Genomic DNA, 20,238 nt, shown 5'->3' on the forward strand with positions numbered 1-20,238 from the left:
CCCAAATATACCTGTGTTTCGTTTTATTTTTGTTTTATTTACATAAATGTAGGTAGATCGGAAAGTGGCTCTTCAGAAAGAATAGACTAATATAACCTCACTCAGCGTCAAAGCGACTTGAAGATTTGCAATACTTAATTTTGAAAGCAAACTTCTAATTTACACGACGATATTTATTACTAAAATAAAATACTATTTATATGGTTTCCTCTTAGTAATTTGGCAAAATATTATTTTTATTTTTCGCCCTCGGAAGGAATTTTATTTGCGTCTCAACTTTATACATTCATTTCAACCTAAAATTTAGCTAGTGGTTGCCATTTACTCGGTAGTATTACTTATATGTTTCTAAATCATCTAAAACAGTCATAATATCAATATATTTGTTTGTAATCATTTTTAAGTTAAATTTGTTTATGTAACTGTTTCATGCGCTTGTGTACATACGATGACGATTCAATAAGTACTCATTGTGGACGACAGATGGACGACAGTTGCTGTTACCATCGTGTGCTGCCATCTGTTAAACGACACCAAAAACAAATTTAACACTGATTCATATGTTAGTTTGTATTTGACAGCCATTGCAGTAAGCAGTGCATTCATCGTTCAGTGATTCGCTTTTTGCTTTTGAAAGGGAAAACGTGTAAGGAGATTAAAGTAAAATTGGATTATGGGTATCACACAGACTCTTGTTTTTATGGGGGATCTTATTATTGAAACTAGGAGGGATTAACTTTCGTTATACTGCCGCTGCCACGCTACCTACAAGACCTCTGAGGATATTTTCCCGACAACATCCCCGCGCCAGTTTCTCCGCCACTGTTCGCAGAAAACTTCTCGCCATTCATAGTCTGGTGCATATGTAATATAATCTAATAAAATTATCACTAGTTTCCACCTGCGTCTTACTGGCTGCGAAGTCACGCCACTCAGGGCTAGAAACCCGAAAGGATGCTGTGTATGGAAACCCCTCGCCATCAATGACAGCAGTTAGATATTGGTTCAATGAATTTAAAGTGGTCGAACATTCGTTTTGATGGAGATCACCTAGGACGTGAATCTTTTCCAAAGGTGAATCTTTTCCAAAGAAGGCGAAGACGATCCCATCGGCGGAAAAGTTATAGCGACAATTTTTTGAGATGCGAAGGGCGTAATATTCATAGAATGTTGACATTTTGCTTCTGGAAGCAGCTCCCATTCATTTTTTACAAGTTTATAAAGTTCTTTTAAATTTGATACCTTTTTGTCCCTAATCTCATATTTCAATTACTGTCATAAATATTCAATTGGATTAAAGTCGGCTGCACCACGGCCACTCCAAAACATCCCCAACATTGTCTTTAAACCACTTTTTTGCCTAACGTGAAATGTGCTTAGGGTCATTGTTCTGTTGAAACGCCCATTTAATTGATAGATTTTCTTCAGCATATGGTAACATGCCATAATATACACATACAATACCTGGTTCCTTATTCATTCAATTAAATGTATGGGCCTAACACCACGCCAAAACATACATACATTCTCCAGCTTCCTTAATTGTTTTTATGGTATATTTCGTGTTAAACTCTTCATTCACAATTAGTACTTCTCCCTATATAAAATTATATTTGATTTTTCTCCGTAAATACACTTTATTAATATTTTTAATAACTAAATGTAATCACAATAATAACAGAAGTCGATAGGGCGACGTTGAAAGCAGAACTAAACCGACATATAGCTTTTAGATAGACAAAGACTCCATTTGAATGGTGAACTTTGGTGATAAAAACAATAAATTTGAAGTTTTAACCGTTTCAATGCCACGCACCTCTTGCTAGTCAAGATAGTCAAGAGCTAGACTATTTAGGTATATAGTCATCTATAGAGATTTTTTTTTAATTAATACGGTTTGAATAGCGGTCTTTAAAAATGGTTCAAATTAATGTGCTTCTTTTCAACGTCGCCATGGTTGTCACTTACGCTTTTGTAACATATGAAACGTAATTTTTAATAATAAAAAAAATACTCAGGTAGGGGTGTCACTTCGATTCGCAACTTTGTAATGTGGCACTTTTCTTTGCTTTATGTAAAAATGTTAGTTTGCTAATAAAGCAAAAATTAATTTAATATTGTTTATTGTGACAACTCTATCACTTTGATTTTTAACAGCTGCAAATAGTGTAAAAATGTATTGGAAACGGTACCCGGGTGCTCTTTTTTGGTTGTAAGAGTCCTTAACAAGTTGTTAACATTATATTTTATTTTACTTTCTAAAGATCACTGACACTGGGTTTCTGTGCTACGAAATATACCGTGGCACAAAAACGGTTTAAATGAATAGAGTACGCTCGGGATAAGGATGCCGGTTTGTTATTGTGTGCGTGTACATGTATATGAGAGGGAGAAGCGATGTAGCGTGTACTTCGTTGTCTCGCTTTCTCTTTTAAGGACAGTCGCTGATTCGTCAACGCTGGTATTCCTCATTAAAGTGCAGTGTGGCACAGAAGTTCGATCTTCTCTAGTGATTTATTTTAAATAATTTTGTGTTGATATTGGTTTAAAACCCAGATATGCCCACTGTCCCATGGGTAGGTCACTAAACTCGTGCCACTGTTTTTTATTTATAAATGAAATTTTAAGAGAACAAAATTTCTTGGGCATATCTGGGTTAATTGATATCAAGGCTTCAAATATACACTGTAAGTTATTCGTTCTCTTACCCGTGGATTAAAATATTTTAATTAATTTTCCATTAATCCGTACGTTGTTGGTTTTTTTACACTATTCTCTGTAAGGCTTAAAAAAGTTATTATTCTTATCGTTGCGCCAATGATAATTTTTTAATTTATTCAATGGATTCTAATGATTTAATAGAGTCGTCGAGCCATTAAACAATCTGCGAATAATTTATTTCCCCATTTTATATCTTTTTGCTTTTAAAGAATAGCTAAAGACTTCATTATTTTTTTGACTAGTGAAAGATTTTGAATTTTGCAAATATTTAAGTAATGACATCAATGTCTGGTTTCTTCGATTATATAATATATTTTTAATTGTCCGTTGAAATTTCCAACTTAGCTCAGATGTATGTATGTTGAATAAACATATATTTTCTTTTAAAATAAAAAAAATAAATATTCTGAGCGAAATTGTTTTGAGCCACACAGTTCACGCACACAATAACAAACCGGAATCCTTATTCCGAACGTACTCTACCATTCGGGGTGATCCTCAGACCTGTTAAGTGAATATGTCCTCTAATAGTTTCAACAAAATAACAAAAATATCATGTCATCAAAAATATCCTATTCGTTTGACCGCCACTGTATGTAGTTCCATCACTGTAAGTGTTAAGGGTTCATTAGAGGGGTAGTAAATAATAGTAAAAATTAAGCCTTAATGCATGCAAAGTCTAAGTAATGTTACATGTATTTAGTTATTTCAATAATATTGATTAATTGATATCTACATGTTTGTTATGCGAAAAATTGAAAAATGATAAAATTTGTTTTCATCAAAGTGACAGGCGGGGACTCGAAATGGCTCTACCCTTGATATATTATAATATAGACCGTATATATACAGACATATTCATTCGTACATTTTTTTAGAATTTATTGAGGAACATGATATAACAAGAAAAGACTTATACAATTCAAAAACACCTGAATAAAATAAATACATTAATCCCCCAGTATACAATAAAATTGAAAACATCCGGCATTGTTGTAATTCAGAGGATAAACCTTGGCGTATTAACAAAAGGAAAACAATCAAACATTTTAATTGATAATTAGCTAGTAGAAACGTTTCGGGATTGTTTGTACATTAAATTTGTATCGCTTCGTAAAATTTCCCGTTTTTCTTCTCCAGAACTTTGACGATACTTGTATCTCTTCACAAAACGAGTCGTCTCACACAGACACTCGGTTAAAATAATTTTCAATTAATAAATTCCTCCCGCTGTTCTCGATTCTCCGCTAATTACCAACTCTGAAGTCCGTTTATTTCTCCGTCGACACCAAATTCGACAAATCTCGCAACGGATAATAAAGCGTATCCATCCCGCCTGAAGAACACTCCACGTTCTCTACCCTCCTGTGTGGCGTGGAAAATCAATACGCGACCGTGGATTACAACGCCTATAACTGCGTACCGCCAAACTGGCACATCCCCAGTGCATTCTCCGAGGATCTCCACGTTTTTTTCCTACCCCATCATCGATCTCGTTCCCTTCCTTCCGCCGGACCAAACTGCCGGAAAACGTGACTAAGTCGTTCGGCGAAATCGTTACACATCTTCTGCAAACCTATGCTAGAGAGCATTTTTGCGTTCAGTTTCATCGCGATATATAGATGGAGATAATCTCGGGGGAAGAATCGTGATGCAGGAAATGAATGGATGATATGATGTGCTCAGCACAATGGAGCCTATTTGGATGCTCTCCCTCACTCTTTACGGCGTGCAAGCAATTTATGTGGAGCATTGGATTTTTACCTCAGCTCGTGTTCCAGTGTGCCTTTTATCGCGCTTGTATCTGGTTTATTTGACGGGGATGTGACTTTATGATATTACGAGCTGGATTTATGTATCCAATGTCTTTTTTGGTCCATTTTTCATAGCAGATGCCTTTTCTGCTAATGGTGTACTTGAAAACACAATATATACAAATCACGCTATTGTTATTTTTAAATAAATTTATATGTTTATGTAGGTATGTGGTTCCTAAATAAATATTTAAAGTACAAGATACCTGTGGTTAACAACCATAGTTTATTAGTAAAACTTACCAATTTTACGCACTGCAGACTAATTATATGGCTCGTCATTTTATTTTGAGACCAACAGTCTTTTGGGTGTATATGTCTAGTATTTTTTTATATTTGTTAATTTGTGTTAATTATTGCTATTTTAATGGGGGCGGTCGAAATTTCGAATTCCGCTATTAAGTAGTCCGCTCACGATTTTTCGACAAATAGAATTGAATAAATATCGCAATCTCGTGTCAAAAATATCGCGAGGAAACCCCAAACCACCTTGGTCATAATTATATACATATTTACATGCCGAATAGACCGCAGTCATTCCAGGTATGAACAAGTGTTTAAATATACGTTATAACCGGGATATCAGTATATGAAAAAACAACCACCCCATGAGGTTTATTAAAAGCTTTCTAATCATCCCATGTACAATGTGTTCTAATGCAAGTAAATTTTTAGTGGTGAACTACTCTCTCGTTTCGCGATGCGCAAAAACGTTGGCATTGGCTTTTCGCTCTTGCGGGTCATGTCTGGTCGATTATTTATAACTTCTATTCCGAAACGCTGACCCAGAATTTGAAAGCTCGTGCGCCATCCTAGTAGTGGACTCCATTGATGAATATCTACCACCTGTAAACGGCAATCGCTTATCTTTCTCTGCGCCAAATAAACGTGTCGGGTTTCCCACGGGCAGAGAAAAGTTTCAGAGTCGCTTTTTGCCCCTTATCTATCGGCAATTATGCGGTCGTTTATCATTGGAACTCTAAACGCTGCTTGATCGTTGTTAACGCACACACAAAAAAGTTTTTTTTTCTACGTCAACAATCCATTATGATTTAGTGTTTTTATGGTTTTATAGTATCCGAGTTTTTTGTATTCAACACAAAAGACCACCCAGAGACGAGTGAAAGGAATTATAAAGATGAATGGAAGGAATTTTGATTCATTTGGCGAGATAATAAGTTTTTGTTGATGATACCCACTTGAACTGCGATAGGAAACGTAGAAGATACACAAACAAATTTTCGTGTTTTGCTTGTGAATCAAGATAAAAATACTTTAGTTGTTCTTGGCTTTTGTTTTATATATAAAGGGTGTTTTTTTAGATGTTTGTTTTTCGAATTAGTAACATTTTTTTCCAGTGACAACCAATTTGACAGCTGACTTGTGCTCAGGCGCAATATGCCACACAGTGCGCCACAGTAAATTTATTGAAGGAAACATTCGATGAGCACATAATTTTGCATAATAGACCTGTGAATTGGCCTCCAAGATCGTGTGATTTATTTGGATTATTTTCTGTGGTGACATGTGAAGTCGCTAGTCTACGCTGATAGACGATTGACGTCTTGGAAGCCAACATTCGTCACGTTATTGCCGATATATGCCCGAAATCATATTTAAACACTAATGGCATAAAATTACTTTCCAATAAAGATTTTTATGTGTTTTATTTCATTGTAAATTCTATACATACATCTTTAAAAAAACACCTTTATATAATATAAATCAGAACACCGCCGTACTGAATCAATTTATTCAGAACTCCCACAGAAGCTGTCCAAGGTTACCGAGAACGGGAGGTAGAGTGGCGGTAATTCAGTCGACTTTGCCAGCTTCGAGCGCTTCCGAACATTGTCGGCAAACGGACCGAAATCAAAGAAACCGAAGTCGGAGCTGCTCTTTCGAGCGCGAGCAGTGAGATACTCACCCTTTCGCTCTCTCGCGTGTTAAGTGACGAGAGTGAGAGAGATAATGGTATGGTTTTTCGCAAACTGCGACAGAACGAGTAGCTCGGTTCAATTTCAGTATGCGCGTAGGCGTCCTATGGTCAACACGCATGTCGAGCGCTGCATCGTGGTCACGTGGTAAAGTTATAATACCACATGCTTATCGGGGACTTCAACAGACTTACTGACATCTTTGAATATTTTAGGGCACCAAAAGGGATTAATTATATTTTTGATAGTATTTTATTCTAACAGATATCGTTATTATATTGTTTTTCATATAAAATTAAATAATTAAAAATTAATTAGTGGTACTTGATTTTGTTAAAAAAAATCGTTTCGAATATCCTTATGTATTTTCCTAAATCGGCTTATATAAATGTCACACCATAACGAATTCTTATTTAAAATCGATGGCGACAAATTCTAGGATAGTCACAGATGTGATGTTCGTATTCTGAAGTATCATTTGTATGCCTTATGGCATTTTGTAAAAGCCGACAAAGATTTTGCGTAAATTGAATATTTATGACCGAAAAGTTTTCACTGATATTGTATTGGTGGGTGCCCACACAAACTTTTATAATTATCAGTAGCGTAATTTTAATAATATGACAATTTAAAAATTGCGATTATTTGTCACATTTTTCGATCGCGCGCAAATATGCCAGCTATACATGACAGCAGCCGCCGTGCGTATGTCATTCACTCCCGCCGTCCGGACGGCATATAAAATTCGTGGCAGTGTGGCCACTACTCGGAAGTCGGCGACCTTGGCCGACTTCAGTTGAACTTCGGTTCGGACAACTTCCAGAGAGTGTAGGCAAGCATTAGATTTGCTTAAGATAAAGCAAATGTATTCATTTTATGTTTACACGTCGCGCATAATACTAAAATGAATAATATTATTCTACTATGATATCATACCCTGATAAAACTACATAATCCCCTACAATGAAGATCATTTTACTGCACGCTTTTGCTTTAAAGCAATATCGGCATCGTCGTTTTCGTAGATCTAAGCCATGGAGATATCGTTTTTAACAAATAAGATGTACGGATTTTAAAAATATAAATAAAAAAGCATTTTCGGTATTACCGGTATTTTATTTTGTAATACCGGTAGTACAAAGATCATATTTGGCCACTAATCGATATTGCCAGTATTGAAATTACTACGAATATTGTGTCTGGAATTTTGAGAATGCGTTGCAAGTACCTTTTTTATCTTATTGATTTGTTATATTATTGAAGGCTATCTAACATTCCAACATGTTTTTTTTTTTTATTTCATTTGACTGTTGTTCTACTCTTCTAAGCCGTTGTTAATATTGTTGCTTAAATCAAACTCTGCTAATGTGTTTTTGCTTTATTTTATTAATAATATGTCTCAAGTCTTACATAATAAACCTGCTTAGTATTTTATGATAAAGGTATGAAATTTGCGTTTGAATAATTCATTAAACGCTCGCGTCCCGTTGCTCTAATTTCGCGAAGATTATAATTTAATTTCAACATTTCAAACCCAACCCTCTTGGTTGCGCACTATCATAGCGGATTAAGGACACCGAGGCCCTTTGAGTGCGTTCGCACGCCCGGGTAGAAATTCTACCATGTTTAAAATTCTCCGAATTAATCCCCCCTCGGATTCTCACCTTGATTTTCTCACCAGCACTCCAGAAACAAGAATAACTCGATGATTGATAATCTTGTATGTACGTATTATATCTCACTCGTGTGTCAGAGTTTTCCTTTGATGACAAAAACACTCCGATTCTCGCCGCCCAAGTGTGGCTTGATTTATTACACTGTCGCCTTCGGCTATGGATCGATGCTCGTTTCCTAGTCAGCGGATCAGTCAGCAGATCAGCATTTATCTCACGTCGCCACATGCTCACTTATGGTCATGCGCTCGAATAAGTGAATTTCTCCTTCCTTTGAAGTGCGCCTGCTACATTCTTAACCGCCGACAAAACCCTCAATGAGAAAAGAAAAAAATGACGCGTCAAGCTTTGCTTTCTTTTTTTATCTTGTACCACCTACGAGAGTAAATCACGTCACACATAATCGGATCTGATAGTATTGTAATCCTTCCTGACTTCCGACGAGAGGTCAAAGTGCCGCATCCCACCGTAATTTTTAAGGTAAAATCCCGGTTAAATAATTCATGTCCGATAGTCGGATAGTCGACTAGGCCTTTTGTTGGGCATCAAGATTTTATTCACTCGCCGTCCTCTGCATATAATATTCATGCGCCATAAAGGTCGGAGGTTTTGTTTTTTTTCTCATGTGTAGTACTAATCCTTTATTCAGACAATGGCGGTACTGGTACCTAATATGTGCATACGTGTATCTTGACTGAGCAGAAGCTACGTATCTGCTCACCTTTATGCCGCGATTCGGCCTCTTGATATCCAGGTGCGCTGGATCGATTGTGCCCTTGTCCCCTTTGTTCGAATCTCTTTTTTTCGTTTAATACACCATCCAGATCCTGGGGGATCACCCTCGCCCTCCATGACACCAGCTGTCTGTCAAGCGAAGCTCTCGATTTTACGATTATCAAAATCGCATTTTGTACTGCTCTGCATCTGCCGATTCAATATCGTCGGTGTAACGTCAGTTTACGCGAAATCGAGTGATACATATTTCATATTTTTCTCTGAAGGATATGAAATATGTGACTTATGCATTCAAAAAAGGGTAATACCCATATCGCTTTCTAGCTCTGCATACCAACACGTTGATCATATTCTGCTGTTAATAATACTTATGGACGCTTGTAGATCATTCTTATTATTGTATATTTTTAAATAAACTTTTAATCGGTCTTCTGGGCTTTAATTATATGCAAGTTTTGCTCTTTGTTTGAGCTGCGTACTTATCATATTGAAAAATATGATTAGTACGCATCACGGTCCGCAGACGTGACAGTCTTAATGAAGATTGATTTGTTTTAAAACGTTCATTAAAAAATGGAAATAACTAATATAGAAGTTAGATTTTAAAGATTAAGCAAAAAATAAAAATATATTTAACAATATTTAAAAGACAAAAAATATATAAATAATTGCTATAAATTTTAAAATTCTAGATATCTTTATTAACGTACACGTATAAGGATTAAGAGCTATGGAATATATAATAAATCAAGGAATAATTCAGCGTGATGGCTATCCCTTTCACTGATGACGTCACGCGTGATTTACCTGGCCTTGTTTACTAGTGTTAGGTGTTGGTTGAATCTATGTTTCAATCGGTTCGGTGATTATTACGGAAACAAAAATTTCAAACAACAAAAATTCTGATCATAGATAATCAATATACACATACATACTAAGTATGTATATTTAAGAATACGTAAATATATATATGTATATATAAAATATAATGTCTGTGTATATGACAGATGTTAATATGATTTTAGTTTAAATATATCATGCTTTAAAAATATTTTACAATTATATTAGTAATTTAATTGGGGTACCCATAAGAAAGGACGTTTTTATACTGAATAACTTTGACGGTCAGTTGTGACTTATTTGTTGTTCGGGTCGCGTGGCTCTTTTTTGCTAGTGTTTGCATAACATCTGGAGAGCGCTTTAGGAATATAACAACAACAAAAAACACAAAAGTTTCAATGGAAGATTTCGATCCGAGTAAAGTGTTTTTACGCACTTGTATACTGTATGAATTTCATAAAAAAAATCTGCAACCACAGCAACCAAAAACATTTGTGCCGTCTATGGTTAAGTTTTACTGGTTCGTCAATTTAAAAAAATGTTCAAAAGATTTAAATCTGGAAATATTTATTTGGAAGACGAGGCTAGAAGTAGGGCACTAAAAATCATCGATCATGACCGCATAGTTGTAGAAATTGAAGCCAATATAGATATGTCGATTCGGGAGTTACCAGATAAGGCAGGATATTCATGATCTAGTATTTAAAGAAGTTTAAAACATATTGGGAAGGCGTGGAAACAAAGCGTGTGGGTTCCACACGCATTAAGCGACGAGAACAAAGCGACGCGCCCGCCTCATGCTGCGAGAACCATGCTCTGGGATGGAAAACTGTTGCTCACCTTCCATATTCTCCCGATATAGCATCATCAGATTTCCATTTATAAGTCTTTACAACCTAATTTAAATGTTAATAAATTTAATAGTGTTAGTGAAGTTAAAACATTTTTTTCTGAATATTTTAACTCACAGCTAGTCAGTTTTTACAAATGTGGGATTAAAAACTTGCTTGATCGATGGAAAGAGGTTGTATCTGTCGATGGAAATTATCTTGTATAATAATATTGTAAAGTAGGTTTGTTATTGGAAAAATATTTTTTATTAAAAAAAACGTCCTATAATTACACAAATTTTGACTGGAAAATATTTAACATTAAAATATATTTGACAATCAAACAATCACCTATGTTCAGAATTTTCGCTGTGTGGAATTTTCGTGTGCGCAATTTTCGTTAGTGCAATAATCGTTTTACGGAATGAAAAAATTTAGTAGTAAACAATTTATAAACGATTGCAATTTGTTTTACTTTTGATAATATAATTGCACTATTAATAATTTATCAGCGTCATTAATTTTGCTTTTTTATAAAAAAAATATCACCATTATCAAAATAATGAAGATTATATTTACAAACGAATTATTCTTTACTCTCTGGGTCAACAACACCACAAGCTAACGATCGAGCATTATTAAAACCACTGTTTAAGACATTTGATATAGAAGCACGCGCGCCAATTATGTTATTTTTTTGCCTTTAAAATAATGGCCATACAATGATACGGTCGTTTGGTAGAACGCCCACTCGAAAACGATCTAGGGTGGGAGTCAAGGAGGCATCTGTCATGTATAGTGGTCATTACAAAAATGTGGGTCAAATCAGACAAATTTGGCCCGACACATTTCATTTGACGAAACATAGGCAAAGATAATGTTGTCAGATAAGTACCTCGGTGTAAAAATATCGTAATTGAGGTACAAGTGCATAACGATCGAGTCACGCTCGCGATAGATAGACAAATAGGGTAGATTAGATAGTAAATTAATTTAACGATAGTTGGTGAAAATCTGTTGTGATTTCAAACATTTCCTCAACTCACTGTCTGCAGCTGCATTGTTTGAGCACCTAATGCTGCCATTATTTCGGATTTGCATGTTTAAAGTAACATAATATAAACACACTTTATACGTATAGATTTGGTAGACATAGTTGGCTATTATTAAACGTACCACTAAAGTTATTTCTAGATGGAACTCTCTCCACTGATGGGAATTTATAGCACATCTAATTCAATCATCAATATTCCTGAACTGCTGAAATAAACCGCGATCGATATCCATTTATAAAACAGTGGGTTGGGAAGAATGTGGTATCTTGGGAATACAAAATTGAAATGTAAAGGTACTGAATTTATCTATTCATATTTTTTGCTATATCGAGAATTAAATGCCTCTCCAGAATCTTGACAATGTGATTAAAAATAAGCTAAAAGTAATACATAGTTTGGAATTTTATATTGATATGTCAAAAACTTGTGATAAATAGATAATTTCCTAATATATTTCTCAAAGGAAATTGTTACAACGGGGTAACAATCAACACCTACGAGTAGATATTTTAACCTTGCTTTAATTAAATTGCGCTGCTAGATGTGAAGTCACACCTTAAAAAATAGCGGCTTGTCATTAAAGTTTTGTACTATGCGATACATTTTATATTAGTAGTAGATCTTGTGCTATGTGTATAATTTAACCTCGAATTTTTTTGATTCGAATTACAGTTTGTTAAGAAAATAAAATATGATTGTTTATGGTTAAAATTAAATTATATTTACGGCACGCTAGTGTGAAAATAATTCCGACCCCTTTATGGTCTACAGTTTTCAGTACTTATTTTTGAACGAGTGTTCTGGAGATGATGCTCAACACGAGGCGAGGCGAAAGTCCGTGATGAAAGCGTCAAAGCGTAGTGAAGTCGAGTGTGTCTAGTCCGGCTTTATGCCGCGTTATATACACGGTCGTGCGAGTACGCCGTATCCCCACCTTGTACGTTGGAAGGAAGCGTACTTCTCGACGGCTGCTAGCAGAACTTTAGATTTATACTATAATATTAAGTGTGTCTTGACAAAAATTCAAGAACGAAACACTAGCGACTTTGTTTTACTTAATAAATGAGTTTTTTTAATACTATTTTGTAGAAAGCAAATATTTTAAGGTAACAAATTAAGTGGTCAGAATAAAAATCAATTATTGGTTAGAATTTTTTTAACAATCTAATCATATGTATATTATTTAGGGTGAAAATAAATATCAAATGGTTAGAATAAAAATAGCATACGGTCAGAATAAAAATACATGATCATGTGACCAAAACTGTTGGACAGATTAGGTACTAGCGTTAGTCTGAACTTTGAACACCCCATGAATAACTCTCAACGAATTTATTTAATTGTATGTAGAACGCGAATAACGACATAGCGGCAGCGGAGAGCATGTTTGGCTTGTTGTGTTGATATCTGACAATGTTGCGAGCCCATCCAAACAAGTTTGTACTAAAACACCTTGATAATAATAATGATAATTCTGACCTTTTAGTATAAATTCTGGCCCGAAAAATACGAGCCATATTTAAATAACAATAATATGCTGTAATTGGCTTTACTAGGGTGCTTTTTTTACAAGTCGTCCATCGTCTCTGGTTTATCAGCGTAGACTAGCGACTTCACATATCCCCACAGAAAATAATCCAAAGGTGTTAAAACAAATCTTCCATAAAGTGGACGGACACAGCTTCAATTGCTGTGCACGATGGCGAATTCGGGCCCTCTTCAATACTACGCTCCACAGCATAAACAACTTTTTCGGTGCCACTGTACGACGTCTCTACGGATGCGTATTATCCATGAAAACGATCCATAGTTATTCGAATTACTTGCTCGGATGGACGTTTATGTCGGCCGTAAAATAGACATAGCGCACGTCAGATTCGCAAGCTGAACCACGATTTTCGAAAATTTACACAATTCGGAAGCGTTGTTCTGGCGTAAGAATATTTATAGTGAAATGACAAACCAAACTGCGCACAAATCAGCTGCCAAATTGATTGTCGCTGGAAAAAGTGTTGCCAATTCGAAAAACACACCTCTAAAAAACACTTTCTCCATTCAACAGACGATGCCAACCTTAAGGTTGGTAGTACTATTTTGCTGCTCAGGGTTTTTGGATTCACCAAAACTGCAATGAAACACAGTTTATGTTTAGCCATTGAACATAGTTACCGTGACATGAAGATGAATCAATCAAAATCAGTGAGAATATGGGTCTCATCCCCGAGTGTTAAGAATCTGCATAGTAGACCGCATCGCCAGTCTCCAATGTGAACGAGAGAAAAGCAGCGATACTTGGCTTCCTAAAAATAGTGTAATGAGTCGTGCGCGGTGTAAATAGAAACTACGTGCCGGGGATTCTTTTCTCGCGTCGCGAGATTTTTTCCCCTCTTTTGTTCGATTTTCAATGTGAATTTTCTCCGTTTTTCATCCAGACATTCGGGCGTCCGACAGAGGCGTTCATCCCTGTGGGAAAATAGGCCAGGATGAGTGGGCCCGCGAGGGCATTGAATTGTGACCTTCTGTCGGCGAAGGCTTGAATATTAAACCAGGAAAGCTCGCGGCGTCGTTTATTTCGGCTGGGTGCTGATTGTGCGAGCGTAACTTATGTATGTCGTTATTTATTGCGAGATTTTTCTGAGCGAAATGGACCAAAAACGTATTTTATAGTGTATACGATGAATAGAAGCGTATGACTCTAAAATCGTCAAATACTCGTTTGAATCGAAGCTGGCATGAGAGCAGAGTATATATTCAGTCCAGTTTTAAACCTTAACTGCTCTGACGTCCCTTGTCACATCACTCAACCACCGAAACTTTGCCTTGCCGATCGATCTTCGTCTGTCAAGGTCTGTTATTTAGAACACTCTCTCCCTGGAAGGAGTTGTAGCGCTTCTGGCTAGTCCTGATGCGCCACCCGTTTATTAGCCCATATATTCTTGGTCATACATATCGCCTATATTAACAGTTTTTTACGTCTATATGGCAGCAGTGACTTTACTTGATTTGTCAAAATAAAATGACATTTGTTTCCGTGTGCCCGTAACCGACTTTCCGTAACGTTTATTTGTATGTTTGCAGAATCTTGCTTCGCTGATTTATAATTTAGTATACACTAATTTTCCTACATAGTGTTTTTAATTATTGAAAAATAATATTTGCACAAATTTGTTATCATCGTCATCTATACATTTTTTTCAAAATCTGATGTCAGAATTTATCCGATTTTGTTGCCTTTAGATCCGCTGAAATAGTAATAAACATTATTTATTTATTTCCCAGTACGATAAGAAATATTTTATTTATTATGCATTGCTAAAGAAACGATTGTTATCCTAATCGTTAAATATACATAACTTAACTTATTCATTGTTACACACTCGACTAACTCACGATATATGTAGCTAAATAAATTGTATATATAACGCGACATTTCATAGTGTAACTGCGATAAAATACACAGACAGTTAAACCAATAAATAGATAACCGTTATTGTCGCTGCGATTTAACTTAGCACTTGACAACATATTATATATGTATGTACTACACACAGCTGATATCTGCAATACGTGCCCCGCCCACGATTTAGATTTTACACATAGATACAGAACAATTATGCGAACTCGCCCCCGCATGTGGGTGTGTTTTTTTGTTGTTGCTATTATGCGACCTTGCGAAACCTTGTCATTAATCTATATTTCGTCAGGACACGAACACGGCGAAAATATAGGGGTTAAATTTAATATCTTTTTATACACGCTCTCGGACGAAAACGCGCCCTACCGTATTTGATTTTAATATAAGAATTATCTTACGATATTTTCAGGTAATCCTGAACTCACTCTGTACTTTTCCGGTGTATTTACATTGTGTGATATGAGCAAGTTTTACCTCTTATCCGAAAGTAATCTAGAATGAAATTCCAATATCGTTTTAATCTCATCCCGAAACCAATTAACCGTGTTAACGAACAATTACGTGTGCTTACATACTTTCCCCCGGGATTAACACGGAACAATTAAGATAATTAAAATTCGATAAAAGTATATTTTAACTGAAACAACTTTGTTAGTTAAATATATTTTATCTGTGTGTAACTCTTATAAAGCCAATAACTTGTTAACTGACATTTTTGTTAAAAATCAAAATCAGCTAGTATATATCCACTAAATTAGATTACGTGTACTTTTTTAAATCTGCACTTTTCAATGACAGGTGATCCAACTTACAAAAAAAATATTTTATGTATTATATTTCATTAATTATTAAAAAATACAGGCGGCCCTCTACTTTCGCACATAATGGGTTCCTGAAAATGTGTGTGAATGCTGAATGTACGAAAGTCGAGGGAAGTAAAAAATATTGAAATTGTGTGTATTTTAAAATATTTATTTATCAAGTAAATATAAGATGTTTAAGAGGCGTTTAAGAGTTTAAGTGGGGTTTGCGGGTGTTTCCTTTGAAAAGTTATCAAGAGTTAACTGTTTTCCACTATTCTTTTTCTTTTCTTCATATAGTATTTTATAACATGCTATGTTTTTATTGATCGCCCCACGCACTTGAGTATGCGTTCTCCATTGGTATCACAATCTTCCATAATATTTAAAAATTTGCCAAGGTGCGTGAAGGCTTCATTCATATTTTTCATTGTTAAAGAGTTTTCCAAAATAAACCTGTCTCATCTACATTAAATATTTGGCTAGCGGAATATTCTACATCATCAATAATTTTGGATAATTTGGAAATAAATTCTTTTGCAGCATCTTTATCCGCATCAGCCGTTTCTCCAGTAAATTTAATTTTATGAAAAGAATACCTCATTTTAAAATTGTAAAACCAACCGTTACTTGCTTGAAAACCCGTGTTAAAATATTTTTTTTAATCTATCCATCCAATATTTGTGCAAACTAAGAGCTTTTGCTTGAATTATTTAAATACTCAGATGGACATCTTTTTGATGTTGGTCATCGATCTACGATGACAAAGATTTTCCATTTCATCCATGTTTTTTTTTTGCTGTGTTTTTTTGGAAACATATCATTAAAGATTGTGGAAATATATCTTTATTTTCCACAATTTTGAACGTATTCTTTAATTATATTTTTATTTTGCAAAATTCAACATATCGTAGACCTGTTTGTATCATACGAACGTCCGATTGAAGCAAAAGATTCACCGCTATCAAAACGTTTTTTAAAAAAAAAATTTAAATTGTTTTTTTTTAATGTGCTAATCAGCGAATTGTGCGAAAGTCGAGGGCCACCTAAAAAAAACAAATTAAATGTCCGCCTCTGAACCTTTTGCAGCAGCCGATCCTTTGCATAATTTTCGATAATTTCTAGTACATTTCGGGCGGTATCTTGGCAATATTTTCGGAATCTTGCGTGCCGCCGTTTTTATGTTTGTTCTGGGAAACGTTGTCTTGTTTGGCAAACGGTCGCCACGAGATAATACAGTGACTTTTATTTTAATTGTGTCTTATCTCTTTAGCAAACCGAATTTAAACGCTTCAAGTTGGGTTAATAAATAAATAATTTCCATAAAAATAAAAGAAGGTGCTTGTTATATTTACTGCTCTTAAACGCTTCATCACAGCTGTAAATTATTTACATTAAATTTTAATAATACAGAATATTTTCATACAGATCGCATACATTTTAGTTAAATACCCAACATCCACCACGTAAGAGCATTTATCTAGATATTAATTTAATTAATGAGCTTCTCTTGCGGAGCGTATAAGTACTTGTCCTGAATCTTTTAAGAAGTAAGCTTTTATGGTCCATATCGCATCTACGTGGTTTTTTTATTGAAAAATCACTAAGACTGCAATGCAGCTGTATTTCCAAGAGCCACAAACATAAAGAATGTATATTTGCTTTACTGAACTTTATTGACTGACTATTATATTTTACTATTTTATATGCATAGCGTGACTAGTTTCCGTTTGTGAACCTAACCTAACGATTTTTATGTTACAAGTTTCATAATAATGTATTATTTTTGCCCACATATGATGGAAATGACTGGGTTATTATGAAAAGGATGTATAATAATAATGATGAAAATAAACAAAGTCGATATTTCATCCCTTGCGTATAATACGAGACGTTCGTAGTACGAACCACTTGTTGTGGGCATCCGATAAGAGTTATAAATAGAGACGAGATCGTTTGTCGAAATGTGTATATTTTTTATGAGCAGGGAGAGTGAATTGAGTCTGTATAGTTTTATGGGATGGTGGAATATATAAACAAAGATTAGAAGGGATACTTAATAACTTATTATTCGATAAACAAAACCTTTTACCATTAAAATAGTTAATAGGTAGATTATAATTCGAAAAATCAACCAGTAGTATATTTATAATACAAAAATATTTTTATAAATTAAGTATAATGCATTCAGCTATAACATCTATGATCAATAATGACACTTAAAAACAAATTTGCGTCACATAAATGATTCTAGCACTAAAAAGATTATTATAGTACAATATTAATAAATATATAAGTACATATTTTGAATATTTATGTATTATTATAGCACTCGCATAGAAGGACCATACACATTTTCCATTTGTGCTATATCCGGATGCTTCTACGCATAATTTTATACAAAGAAGTGTATATGACTTGTAAAAATATTTCGAATAATTTGCATGAAAGTTATGCGAACCTTGTATATTAATGTTTATCGTAAAATTATTATGTAATAAACATAGGCAATAAATCACTAATGTGTTGTAATTACATGAAATTCCAGTTTGCTTATTTCCGCTGTTTAACGGTGTTTAATAATGAGATTTAACGAATTTAATATGTTGTCTGTAATTTAGTGATTTGATGATTGCCTGGGACGCATTGTAAAATTATTCTAGCGTATACATTTATAATATTTATAATTATAAACGCTGGATAAATAGTATTCTAATATAATATGAATGTATGATTACTACTTAAGAGATATTCTCTAATTACAACAATAATTGCTTCGTAAAAAAACAATTATTGTGAACTTTATATGTAATAAAAATATTCATAATTTTATAAAAAAATTTATGTAGAAGATGTAATACTGTTAAAATACCACGATATTGTGAAGGGCTCAACCAGTTACTTATAAAAAGAAAATAAATAAAAAACGCATAAATATAGAAAATAATACTCAATACCATAATTAAGGATTTCACAGACCACTTACTTGCTAGCACATTAACTACTCGTAAGCACCAGAAAAATTAACCTTTTGTACGTAAAGGATGCGCAATAAACAATGCATCTATCCAGCGTAAAAACCGCCATTGTCATCTACCCCTTGCATTAACGATCATATAAAGTTTCACTTCATGGCGTGAACATATTTCGTTGGTTAAGCAATGAAACTGCTCCACCAACATCCGCATCTGTGATCTTGAATCAAGAGTATAAACGATTGACAGACGATTAGCCTATTCGTGACAAGAGGGTCAAAGACGATTCGAAGCGAGAGATCAGAGGCAGACTGCATTCGCAGACGCGAACGGCAAACAGAGCAAAACCCGTGCGGTTTACAAGGCACATTATCCAGGGACGCAGACCCTCGGCGACGCGCCATCTGCGATTTTTCTTGTCAGAAAACAAAAAGGCGCAGACTCTTATTTCGTAAGAGTCTCATTTAACGGAGGCCCGACAAGCTAAGGAAAAAAACCTGGTGTCGTTAGATCTTCGTCTTAAAAAATGCGTGGTCATTCTGACGATTCAAGATTCACTCCCCCGGAGCGTGGCTCAAACTGTTCTATCTGGTTTCTGCAGTAAAAGTCGGTTCTTAAAACAAATTTCTCAGAGTTTGATTCGCAAAAATGCCTTTCTATAGGCCACGCTTTTATCTTTCGCAGAAAACAGTTTTAATCTAGTTCTAAGAAACGTAGTTATCTCATTGGGCGTAGCAACGGTCGCCACACAATAGTTTCCATTTAATATAATTACTTGCTGGAATAATTCATTAACAAAGATTAAATTATCTTATTATTTTATTTTATTTTATTTTATTAATTTATTTAGCTTAATAGCTAATCTTTACATCTAACAAATTTAGTAAACATATATAAAAATATATAAAAAATACATAACAGAAAGAAAAAATATACAATAATAAAGACTTAATATTATAATATTTTATTTCTATATGTACGAAGGTGTTTTTTTATTCCATTTATAAAACCCGTTATATTTTTGCTGTTTCGGATTTCTCTTGGAAGACTATTATATAAATTAAAACCTCCGTACATAATTCCCCTAGCCGTACTCGTTTTCTTATACTTAATTATTTTTAAATTTTCTTTATTTCTAGTATTATATTTATGTACATCTTTATTTCTTATTAAATACTTATTAAAATAGTGTGGTAACATATTATTTTCTAATTTATATATAAATACTAATACATTCATACTCAATATTTCTTGAACATTCAACCATTCTAATCTATCAATCATACTTTTACAATTAGTTAATCTATTTTTATTTAAGATTACTCTCATTGCCCTATTTTGTAACTTTTGCAACATTTGTTTATCTAATTTATTCAACATATTTAAAAGTGTTGCACAATAATTAAAATGGGGCAATATTATACTATTGTAAATTAATTTTTT

General features: G+C 34.3%; 1 protein-coding gene and 1 long non-coding RNA gene across 3 annotated transcripts in view; one reads left to right on the forward strand and one right to left on the reverse strand.

The window, feature by feature from the left end:
- Asap (ArfGAP domain of ASAP) overlaps positions 1-20,238 on the forward strand; it is an 84,617-nt gene that overhangs the window by 37,013 nt on the left and 27,366 nt on the right. The window lies entirely within an intron of this gene.
- LOC148232925 (uncharacterized) lies at positions 2,843-6,358 on the reverse strand. Its single transcript, XR_015810556.1, has 2 exons — positions 6,278-6,358; positions 2,843-6,230 (listed from the first exon to the last, which is right to left on the reverse strand). It is a non-coding gene; the product is annotated as an uncharacterized LOC148232925 (long non-coding RNA).

This window comes from Plectrocnemia conspersa, unplaced genomic scaffold (assembly GCF_051122295.1).
Source record: "Plectrocnemia conspersa isolate PC_06_02 unplaced genomic scaffold, ASM5112229v1 ptg000008l, whole genome shotgun sequence".
Classification (NCBI taxonomy): domain Eukaryota; kingdom Metazoa; phylum Arthropoda; class Insecta; order Trichoptera; family Polycentropodidae; genus Plectrocnemia; species Plectrocnemia conspersa.